This window comes from Manis pentadactyla, chromosome 5 (genome assembly GCF_030020395.1).
Source record: "Manis pentadactyla isolate mManPen7 chromosome 5, mManPen7.hap1, whole genome shotgun sequence".
NCBI classification, from domain to species: Eukaryota; Metazoa; Chordata; class Mammalia; order Pholidota; family Manidae; genus Manis; species Manis pentadactyla.
The window spans coordinates 58,257,623-58,270,381 of NC_080023.1; positions in this window are offsets into that span (position 1 = coordinate 58,257,623).

Here is a 12,759-nt window from a genome sequence, read left to right on the forward strand (position 1 = left end):
AAAGAGAAACAGTAGCCCTTGGAACAATATGAGGCTTATTTTATAGTGAAGCCATCTTTGCTACCACTATTATTCTCCTATGGATTTATTGCATTTCATCAGCAATAGTTTTTGGCCTCTTTTTAGCAATGCTGAGGCAACATTTCCTTTTGGCTCCAGACTCTTAACAGCTTTAATTAATACTACTTATTCAGCTCATGCTTTGCAGTTTTATTTTTGCAAATGATTTATAATCATTTTTATTAGTTATTCTAAATTGAGATTTAGAATGGCTTGTCATAAAGAAAATGCTTCATGTTTGAGAATGGAGACTATTCCTACCCGACATTTGTCTAAATAGCATAATTATGGCTGTATTACTCATGGATTGTTAATTATTTATTCCTTAATCTGTAGATGTAAATACACCACTTCAACTTCAATTATGGAAGGTCTACAAACCTGAATTGTGAAGTTCAACTGTTATCTGTAAGAATTCTTAAAGCAAAGTTGAGCATGTGTCTATGGCTAAAACATTATTAAAGAAAAAGGAAGTTGGAGTAATGATATAACTTATTAGACACTAATGACAATCCAAATTTAGTAGTGTGTGTAATGATAATGCCATTAGAAATCAAGAGTATTAAAATAATAAGTAAATCTCATGTAAATCAGAATACATCACTTTTATATAAAAATTATACATGTTAATAGAATGTATATTAATGTGTTTGTGACAAGATCAAACTGGTAATTGGAAAATACCTTTCTCATGTGATACGAATCAAGATTGTCATTAGAATGCTTATTTTTGAATTGAATTTTCTAGATTTCACATACACCAAAAGGACAAAAGATTAGCATAAGCAGTATTTTAATGACTTTGCATTTACCACTTTACATACATTTTGTGGTGTAATGTACAAATTCAAAGCTCTGAAATTAGGAAACTTATAATGAAATGTAATGTTCTTATTACATTACTCAGTACACAATTTTCAACTAATTGCTGATTATTCAAATACCTTCTAATCTTGAGATTATGTGTTCCTCAGTTTGCCTTTTTGTGCTTGCCTTATGGATATCACACTATCCAGGTAAGAACCTTTGGGGGAGGAGGCCTCCAGAAGGGAGAAGGGGTGACGCAGTGACTGTTCCTCATTCGCTGGCCCCAGACAAACAAGGCAACAGTGGGAAGAGGAATATAAGACTAAGAAACTATGTGTACCAGGGAAGCTGGCATCCACCTGATTTAATACCATGTTTTCAGAATTTAAGTCCAATTTTCAGACTATCAAGTGATGAGAAATAGATTTCATGAAAAATTTTCTTTCCCTTTAAGCATGATGTATACAGGAGAAATAAACTATAAAGAACAACCTGGGTTTATGGGGAAAGGTCCAATTAAAAAATCAGAATGTCAGGCAAACACTTCCTGGACTCAGTGTGTCTCTTTTTTTAGGAATGGGTAATATAAACATGTAGCCTCATAGCATCTGCATAGATAGTAAATACGATAAAAAGATTTATGAATGTATAACTGTGACCTGAATGAAAGGGCATGTCCAAACACAATGAATCCAATTTCCTACTTACACTGGCAAAGAAACCAACCACTGTGCCTAAAAAAAACCCATTTAGTTTTATTAGCTAAATAAACAGACTAATCAACACCACTGATCCCCTGCTCCACTTAACCCAAAGCTTTTTGAAAAGCTGGGATGTTTCTCAAAGGCAAGCTACAGATTTTAAATGCTGAATTGAGGTTTTAAATACACCAGAACTCAAGTGACAGTTTCCATGGTGACCTTCCTGCAGCCACTTACTTGGAATGGCAAAGTACCTCCCCTTCAAAATCAAGTCCCTAAGTGCCTTTAGTCTTGTAGCAATGTGCTGAAAAGGAATGGCTGGCTTTGGAAAGGATATTTGGTATTGGCAGGCACTTCTTATGTCCGCATAGATTCTGATTCCTCATTGACCAGATTCTGGGGGTTTTGCTAGAACAACATCCCTTTTTGCCACCCGTGGTGTCTGGGTCAGTGTATGGAGATGGAGAGTATGGGTAAGGTGTGGGTAGGCCAGGAAGAGATGAGTTAGCTTGTGTGCCCTTTTCAGGTTGCAAGTACCCACAGAGGAGTCTTGTGAACTGGAGAACAGAATCCTCTAGTCACATGTTCCATTGTTTTTACCTGCAAGATCTTAAAAGTTCAGTCTTTTTACCCAGGAAACACTTGGGTGGATTTCACAATGCCTCATATATAGTTTATTAAAAAATATATATCTAATGAAGTAACAAAATAAAAATAATGAGATATAACTTATAAAAGAAATATATAGATTCGCAATTTGTGTGCATGTGTGTGCATAGCTATACATCTATGTCTATATAATAAAAGAATATGCCAGAATCTCCTGTATTGCTAAATGATGATCAACAAATTTATCTGAAAATTTGGGTAGTTTTCCATTGAATTAGGGTTCAAAAAATAAAAAAGATGTGGCTTTCTGCAATATGGAATCTATCATAACAATAGCCAACACTTATTGAATGCTACCTATGTGCCAGAGCCTCTAAGTACTTTTAATTCATGTACTTTTCACAACAACTTGATGAAGTAGATACCTTTACAAATGTTAGGACTGAGCCTCGAAGAAAGAAGTTAGGTAACATTGACCAAGGTCATACAGGTAGTAAATGAGTGTGCCAGGATTTAAAGCCATGTAGTTTGAATCTAGAGGAGACAGTCTTATCCATGACCTAATACTATGTCTTCCTTGATGACTACTATTTCCAAGGAATGAAACACATTTCCTATAGTTTTATTTTATACACATGTCCAGGTAAGTGTTACCTCCAGGAGTTTTTTTTCTTCTCTCTCTAAGAGCACAGGGCTAGCCAGTACAAATGTGAAATTTTGCTTGATACCATTTTTTGGGTGCTTGGAAAAATTGTAGTTCTTCTATATATCAAGCTATTCTCATGTGGAACTCCATTTTATTTCTATAGCAATATAATAGGAAACAGAGGGACATTCACCTTATAGATTCAGAAACCAGCTTAAAAAGTGATGAGAGGAGCCAGAAACGGGGAAAGATGGAAGCAAGGGGATGGGAATGCGCTGTCACACAACTTGGGGAGGGCATCATGAGAGGGAAGAGAGCAGGGATGACAGATGAGGAAAAAGTCGGTGCTTAGAGACAAGGAGGGAGCTATGGAAAACACAAACTTAGTCTAAACAAAGCATGTAATTAAAGAGAATTAGACAAATACATTCACAGACTAGCAATGCAGTATTTACAGCTAGGAATATGTTTTCACCACATTTTAAAAGTAAAAAACAAAACACTGAAACAACTTTGATAATTCTTTTAAAAATGGGCTTTGCACTAATTTCTCCTCACCAGCACATTCTCCTTTCATATACTGGCTAGGTATAAAAAAATGAGGCTTTGATGAGATTTGAAGGAAGATCTATATGGTAGAGAAGTAGGGTACCTTCAATAATAAATATTTACCATCCACATAAATATAAAAATCTTAAGAATGCATAGAATTGCAAAGAAACTATTTCTGCGATATCGGTCAGGGTTCTGTGCCTGAGGAAGGAGGTGCCTATCAAGGTGCAGAGGGAGAAGAGACTTCAGTGTTTCCATCTTGACTTGCTTCCCCTTAGAAGATGAAACCCTGAGTGCGCCACAGGGTTCTGATGGAGATACCACCTTGCGCTCTCTCCCACAAGGCAAATAAACCTCTCAGCATGCGATAATAAACAATTTGTGTGATTCCCCTAAAGGCAAGTACAGTGTTACAAAGTGAGAAAAGTGTCCTGTGGCAGTTTGATGATTTCATTAACTTGTGCTCCAAGAGCGTTTACTGCGCTATGCAACATCGTCATCCCCAGCCCAGCGCCCTGCTGTGTTTTCCGGAGGGGATGATGCGGCGCCAGGGACGGTGGGGGCAGAAAGTGTTCTCCAGCTGCCGTCCTGACAGCTCCCCAGACTTCCAGTGGGCAGATCTCCATCTATTCTCTTTCAATGATGGCTGTTGTCTAACCCTGTTTGTAATGAATCAATTGCCGATTTGTATACTTACTTAGTATTTATTTTCCTTAGAAACTTTACAGTAAGCCCCATGAGGACAAGGACGACATCATGTCTTGTTAATTGTTTATTCCCACGACTGAGCATAGTGTTTGACACATAAACTCTATAAATTGCTGAATGAACAAAAAACTAAGTTCAGAGTAAAAATCAAAACAGGAGGAGCATGGGATGTGATGAAAGAAAGACATTAGAGATTAGAGACTCTAGGTCTAACATTGTGTGTTAGAATAATTTTATTAAGACTTACTAAGGTGAAGGAAAGGCACAACGGTGGGAGAGAATAATATCTACTCTCATGGCGTATCTAATTCTGTTCTCAGAATTTACAAAAGGAATAAAAAGGCATAGAAATGGATGTGTTTCTCTTTCATTCTGACCATACTCCCACCCCAATCTATGAACTGGATGTAGGATTACAGTGGGGTTTGCAGTTCCACAGGAAATAAGGGAATGAATTTAATAATGAAGACATATCGGTGTTTATTTCCATGCCAAGCGTGGCCTTAGTTCTGTCAACATCACTTTGCAAAGAATATTCTTGCTCACCCAATTGAAGATAGAATACAGATCGAGGCATTCAATATGTTTGAAGGACTGAGAGGATTATTTAAAATTACTTTGGCACTCTGTGTCTTTTCTTTGCATGGTTACTGAACTCCAAGTAATATCCCACCTCTGCCACCAGCACTGACAGCCCATCAGCCCAGTAATAGTAGAGATTGCTCAGAGAAGAACAGTAGAACCAAGCTTCAAACCCAGGGTGGTATGACTTCAAAACTCATGCTCTTTTCTGTTTCACTCTTGTTACAAAGTGTAATATTCATAGGCAGGTCCTCCTGTAAGGAATAGGACAGTTACACCCCCTGTGACACCACTAATCTCAGGTAAATGCATGATTATTAGTCAGATTAATTCCAAGGTTTTAGTGTCTCACCTCAAGGCTAAGTGGCAGAACGCCTGAGTTCTGCTGACTTTGCCCTGATCTCTTGTCCTTATCTTTTTAAAGGAGTCATGCTTCATGTGAGTGCGTATGAATCACTAATCAATGTTGAGCATGAGACAGTGGATTAGATTAGTTCAGGAAAGTACTAAGATCATTACTATGAAAGAACGTTTTATCATTATGCTTGATTTGAGTCAAGGTGTCTTAAAACTTGGAAAGACAGTGGAAAAGAAAAATAATTATTTAAGGCTACCATACAGAGTCAAAACTTCTTTATGTAAGATTAGGAAGACAAGACACCCAAGTACTCAGCAAATGCATTTATTTGATATTTCAATTCCATGTATTTTTTCACCTACTCTATTGCTCCTGGCTTTTTTGAATACTATTTTTGGTGACATTTTCTCTTGAAAACAATGTTCCTAAAATTGTTCTATGGTTCTTTATCAGTCATTACTGATTCAATCTTTGGCTGAGATGAGGGGCTCAGGGAGCTAGAAATCAGAATAAGAGGTAGAAAGGAGATGACTTGTTAGAAAGTGATTTGGTAACCCAAACTGGGAAGGAAATAAAAATTTCAAGTCAGGTTGACCATATCAGACACATCATTTGGCCATAGAAGTAGGCAGGCCATTAAATATTTTATAAAGATAATCATTTGCTCCACTCTTTTCCTTCACTTATACTTAATAATGAGAGTGGCTAAGGCGTGGGCTTTATTTTTGTCATTACAGTGTCATCAGATTGTCTAAATGAAATGGGTGTGTCCCCTGCACTGTGTGTGACACTAGTGCCCCTGAGGAGCATGCTCTACATTAGCCCCATCAGCCATGAGTTTTGATTGAGATGCACCTACACAAGGGGGTAGAATGCTTTGATAAATATTTAGAATATTTATCACCTTCCTCCAACTCTTAAATACTGGATATAGTCTTTTGGTCTATTTCTTTGTGCAGTGGTGTCCCAGAGTAATTTTATAGCATTCCAGTCATTGATGTAATATGATAATCGACTTGTCTCAGTGTGTGGCAACATGGTTGAGCAAAGAGGCATGCTACCATCTGCAATAAAACAGAACAAGAAGTGTGAAGACATACTAAGAAGGCTTGAAAGGTAGATCTTTTCAAATAAACATGATTACATTCCAGTGTGTTTTATTACTGTAGTCTGTCTTTAGTTTCAAGCAGGGGTTGATGAAGTGTGGTTCTTCTGGCCACACCCATCAATCTTCACATTGCCTACAGCTGCTTTCTCACTACGGCAGAGTTAAGGGTAGTTGAGGCAGAACAAAGGGCTGGCGAAGCCAGAAACATCTCCTTTCTGACTCTGCAGAAAAAGTTTGGTGAGCCTTGGTTTCAACTAATTTCTTATTGGGTATATATTTATGAACTATAATTCAAACTATTCAGAAAAACAAAAATTGTTTTGAAGTTGTTATAGTACATTGTTTAAAAAATTACATGACTGTATAATTCCCCAAATGAAGATTTCCAAATGGCATCTGGGACACTCTAAGGCTTTACAGACTGAGTAGTTTATTTCTGTGTGAAGAAATGAAAAAAAAAAAGCATATAAGCACATGTAATTGCTGTTTGTTAGGTGCTTCCAGAATCTTAACACTCCAGATAAAATACACCAATATTGTTATTACCCATGTGGCATAATAGTGAAGGCATATGTAGAGTCAACAGCCTTGAGTTGAGTTTATTTTGCCCATAAAAGACTAAAAGTTTCATATTGATTATGGATCTGCAAGAATAATCAAAACTTACTGGCTCACTGAGGAGTATAACATGATCAAAGACCACCACTGTCAGAGCCAGGAGGCAGTGGCTCAAATGATTGTTCTTTTGGGGGATGTAATTTATTATTAGCACTTGCTGAAGTCACTCATATGAAGGAATTATCGGTCACTAAGTATTTCTGACTGTTGTAGAGGCAAAACATTGATTTTATTCATTCACAAGATAGCAGGTTAAGATAATTCCTGTGAAAATAACTTACTTTCAAAATTTAGTATATTCTGTTAAAATGGCTTTCAAACCAAGATATTATTTTGAAAGAAATATTCTAATATTCAAGCCCAAATTCTTCTGTCTTGCACTTGAAAGAAAGATGAAGAGAAAATATTGACTGTTAAAAAAAGAAAAAACAGAGGACTATATTTGAAAACAAAACAACTTGGTGTTCCAATTCCCAGCCATCTGTCATAGCTGGGAATTTTATCTATTAGCTGTCTATTTTATTGGCAGCTCTATTCGTGTGAACTTAGAGATATTTGCAGGAAAACTTATGGAACGTAAGGGAATGCTTGTGGAATTTAGGGAAAATCACAAGATTTGAAATGTGCATATGTGCAACAGGTCTTTAAAATATGGCTTCATTTGACTCTAGCTTGTATCAAACTTAAATATGTTATTACCAAACTTAATTTGACCAAGAAGAATTAAGTGCCAAATCTATGTCTGAATTTCAGATTCCTTGTCTGTTCTATAGCCACTGCTGAAATGGTTACTCAACCTTCATTTGAGTAAGTAAGATGACATCTGGTTTAAGAATTTTGTTTGGGGATTGCATACTCCACTAGGAAGATAGTGCTGAACTGTACAGGCAGAAAATCAATAGGATTATAGTTTAAATATATTTATTCCCAAAATGTTTGACTGGCTGATCTGGTTGCTCTTGCTGCTTAATGAACTACCCCAACATTTAGTAACTTACAATAATCATGTATTATGCTCATTGATTCTGTGGGTCAGGACAAAGCTTGGCAAGATGGCTTGTCTTTGCTCCACATTGTCTAGGATCTCAAATGAGGTTTGAGGGCTGGGGTGATTTGGTGGTGGGGGGCAGGAATCATCTGGAGACCCCTTCACTCATCTGGCTAGTGTCTGTGTTGGGAAGACTTGGAGACTGGAACTTCCAACTGGACTGTTTACAAGTGGTTTCTCTGTGTGGCTGCGCCAAGCAGAGTGGCTTGGAGCCAAGCATGGCAGGACTTGGGACGGCTGGATTTCTTACATGGAAGTGCAAGGCTCCACGTATGGCTGTTCCAGCAAAGAAAGTGATAGTTGCATCATCTCTTATGGCCATTCATCCTCACTTCCACTGGTTCTATTGATGAAAGCAGTCCCTAGGTGATCCAAATTCAAGTAGAAAAGAATTAGACTCTAACTCTTTATAGGGGAGTAGTAAGGTCACATTGGAGAAGATTTGGGAATGGGAGATGTGGCTGAGAACCTCTTTGGGAAATACAATCTGCCACACTGGCCACAGAAAAAGTGAGTACACAACTGAGGAAATGTGCGGGTTCAGTGAAATGTTGGCATTTCTGTGATGTTGGTTGTTCATTAGAACTGGATGTCATCTCAAGAGGCATCTCAAGTGTACTATGTTCACAACAGTGTTCTATGTCTTCCCCCTAAATTAAAACAGTGGTTTTTGTCTTCTCCAAACTTGGTCCTCATCAGGTGCCTCTGTGTTAAAAAATGGCACCATTTCCTGGCCAAAACTTAGGAGTCATTCTTGATTTTTCTCGTTTTCTTCAACTGTTACCTTTAATCTGTCAAGTCCACCCAGTTCTACCTCCAAAATGCCTCTCCAGTTCATCTACTCTCCATCTTCAGTGCTCTGCCCCTAATGCAAGCTGTCAGCTCCTCTCCAGTCCATTCTCCACTTAGGAGTAAGAACGAAGTTCCCAAATCTTAAATTTGATTATGTGATACTCTTGATTATAAATCTTCAGTAGCTTCTGATTACTCTTAGCATATGATGCTAATTCCTTCCTGGATCTGTAAAACCTTGAAAGATCTGGCTCCTGCCTTTTGCAAACCTCATCTCCTACCACTCTCGCCTTTGCTCCTTGTGCTCCACCCTTACTGATCTCCTTTTGTTCTTCAACCTTCAAGAGTCTTTGAACCTGCTGTTTCCTCTGCTTGGAGTACTTTCCCCATAGTTTTCTGCATGGCTGGCTCATTTAAAGTCAACTGTTACCTCCTTAAGCAAATCTGAAGTATTCTCTCCTTTCTCATCATATTAATTTCTATATTGGAAATTATTATTCTATATATTTGTTCACTTATTTATTGCCTCTCTTTCCAACCAGAATTAACTGAAGATAGTGGCCTTGTCTGTCTTGCTCACCCTGCTTTTTCAGTACTTTGTTAGATCTTGTGCACAATAAGCATTCCACAAATACTTTTTTGGATGAATAAATGAAAGATTGGTTAAAACAAGGAGGAACATATACTTAAATCCAATTTTTCTTAAAAAGTTATCCATATTCTACTAAAGTCCATTACTGAACATAAAGATGATTTTTACATTAATGGCCTCAGAAAAGTAAAAACTTACAGGTGTTTTTAAAATTTCAACCTGACTTTTCAAGAAAGACCTTACTATATTTGAAGTTATAATTGTTATCAACTAAACCTAGGTTTCATTTATTCAATATGTCATTTATTCCTTCTGTTTTTAGTGAAAGCCTACTGTATGCATGGGACTGTACTATAGAGATGAAGAATGTAAAAAAAAAACTGTATGAGATACATTTCTCATTTTTACAGAGCTTATAATTTTGTGGGAGAAATGAGGAACACATACCTGAAGCTTCATTACATTGAGCTGGTTTAAGGGACATGTAGGTGGCAAATCTACATCACTATGGAGGACAAAGAGGTCTTTTTATGCTGAACTAGTCAGAGAAGATAATATGTATTAGGTAGTATGTTAACTGGATATTTAAAAATAAAAGGCTTTCAGGGACTCTCTTGTCCCTTCCTGGCGTGAGCCAGGAGCTGTGTCCTCTCACTTTAATTTTAAATAAAAGCCTCTGCCTTCCTATCCTAAAAAAATGAAAATAAAAATAAAAGGCTTTCAATAGGTGGAGATGGAACCAGAGGAAAGAAAGGAATTCCTGGTAAAATAAGTTAGTGTGAGCAAGTGACCAGAACCAAGAAAACAAAATACATGTTTAGGAAATTGTGAGAAGTCTGGGTTGTTGGAGCACCAAGCTATGTATGTGATCAGTAGCAAATTCAGCTGGTTGAAACCAGGTCATGAAAGGCCACTAACTCCAAACTAAGTCACTTGGACTTCATTCAATAGTTGATGAAGAACATTGAAAGTGTTTTTTTTTTTTTTTAAGGGAGGACAGGAGCTTAATCAAAACAGACCTGCTTTGTGTTCAGTTTAGACTGAAAATGGAGATGTGTAGCGAAGAAGCAGTTGTGGAGGTAAGGAGCCCAAAGTTTTCCCATCAAGGACCAAAGACCATGTAACTCAGCTCCTTCCATGTACCTCCTAGGGGTAGAAGGAGTTACCACGATATGGTGGAGAGAGAAGGGGCTTGGGCTTAGTTTCAGAACACTGGTTCTACAACTTCGGTGCTTGTATGACCTGAGGTCAGTCACTTGATATTTCTTTGCCTCTGTTTCCTTAATTATTAAATAGGGATAGTTTTTATCCTATGGTAAAGGTTTCCATGAGTATAAGGAAGTGCTTGACAAATGATAGTTAATATTAATTGTAGAATGTGGAATTGAATTTATTTGCTTACAGTCTTTTAGCATTACGTTGGACTACTTCCATTTGCCTTCATTGATGGTCTACGCTAAAATAAAGCATGATTATGAGAACAGCTTGTTAGACAGAACCACTGTTCCTACCACATAATATTTTCTTCTGTATTCTCTAAAAATCATCTCCATCTTCTTAATTACTCTGCTCTTTATTCCAAATAGTAACTGCAGTGTCAGCCAAAACTTCTGAAGTGTTGTTTCTCTAGATGGAATGTCTTTTACTCTTGCCAGGATAGAAAAAAGTGTTAAATAGGTACTCAATATTTATTGTAGTTTAATTAATCAAAGCAGCAGTAATAGAACTTGAGGGCCACTGACTGGACCAGAGAGACCCACCTAACACTCTTTCTTCTACTTTGTTCCATTTGCTTTAATTCTTTCTTCCTCTTCAGGGCTTATTTTAATACCTTCCATGGACTAGGATGCCAGGCTATTGATTCCAAGGCACCACTAAATTTATGAAGAAATGTGAGTACTAAGAAGTGACTTGGGGTTATTTTCCCTGGATCATAGTTGTCAAAGTACTTAAATGGAAAATTGAGAGGAAAGGAATTTACCTTGCAGTAATTTGAATGTGACCCCTCTTTCCAGATTCTGACTTACCGTTACATATGCTAACACAGATATTGACAAATTTTTGCTAAATACTAACATTAAGCTTAAGCAAGTAAGAAGAGCTAAAGGAAGTTTGTCACCAATTTCTGTATAATTCTGGAATGAAATGTTAGCTTTTGGTAAACAGAGATTAGAGCCTCAAAATTTAACTTAGGGATGAAGATTGCTAGTACAAGGCCCAGGCCCTATACACCAACACAATGATAACAATACCAGAACACCAAGAAAAGGTTTCCTTCCCTCACTTGTATCTTAATATGAAAAATCAAAAAGTCAAGAAGGAAAAGTACAAGCAAATACCATGGTCTTACCTGTTTGTGGAAAGTTATTAATGACCTTCAGACATATATGCTGTGTGTCTGTTGTATGCCCTGTAGGGATGATAGTAGCTAGAAAACACACAGATATGACTGAAGTTAAAAGAAAACATTACTGAAAAATCTCATTTTAAATAGCTGTGATAAAGAAGTAGCCATGTTAAAGAAGAAAATAAAACCAAAATACAGTGTCTTCAACTTCCAAAAATTCTGGTTCAGGATAGCTGAGTTCTCAGAAGTATATGTAGGTGTTGCTATCAATGTGTATGTGTATTCTGTCAGATTCGGCTGGAGTTGGAGCAGTAAATGCAGTTCAGGTGTCACATTGCGTGGTTTTCTCCAATAATTAGCTAACTCTTCTGGATCAGATGTTTTAAGTCAAAAGAAAGACTAACTCTTAACTCCAAACTTCCTCAGAATTGAGGAAATCTGAAACAGCTGCCATGTGTGAGAATGTATGGGGTTCTGGTGTTCATGTGGCTCCTTGTGGTGACAGCAGTGATGCCATAACTAAGAATAGGGTTACTATGAAGACTAAGTGAGCTCATTTATGCTAAGTAATTAGAACCATCCCTGGAAGATGGTAACAACTATGTAGGTGCTGATGATTATAGTATTAGTACTGTAAGTTGGATTTGTCAGATATTGCATTCGTAATACTTTCCTTGCCAGAGAGCAGGAACTGTCAATAGAGAGCCTGTTCCATATGAATTTTCATACACAGAAGGGCAATTCTGGAATTGTGTTGAGATAAGAGCACAATATTACCAACTGGGTTTAGAAAGATGGCACCAGATTCGGATGCCCCTTGCCTTTTTTCCTAGCCTCTCTCTTTTGTACCAAAAGCCAGTGTGTCCATACTCACAATTAGCCTCCATAACCACAACATAAAAAAAAAATACGATATCAACTGTAAACCATAAATTTAAATTATACAAAGAAGAAAATATGCCAGAATATTAGCAGTCTTCTCTGAAAGAGGATATTTCTCACTGTTATTCCTTTTTCTATACTTTAGGGCTTTTTAATAATGAAGCTATATTTACTATTATAATGGAAAAAGGAGCATATTTTCATTTTTGAAAACCTTGAGTTATAATCTGAGGCACAGCAAGATGCTGTATTGAGGAAATTTAAAGAATTGAGGAAATCTGAAACAGTTGCCATGTATGAAAATGTATGGAGTTCTGGAATTCATATGGCTTCTTTTGGTGATGGCAGT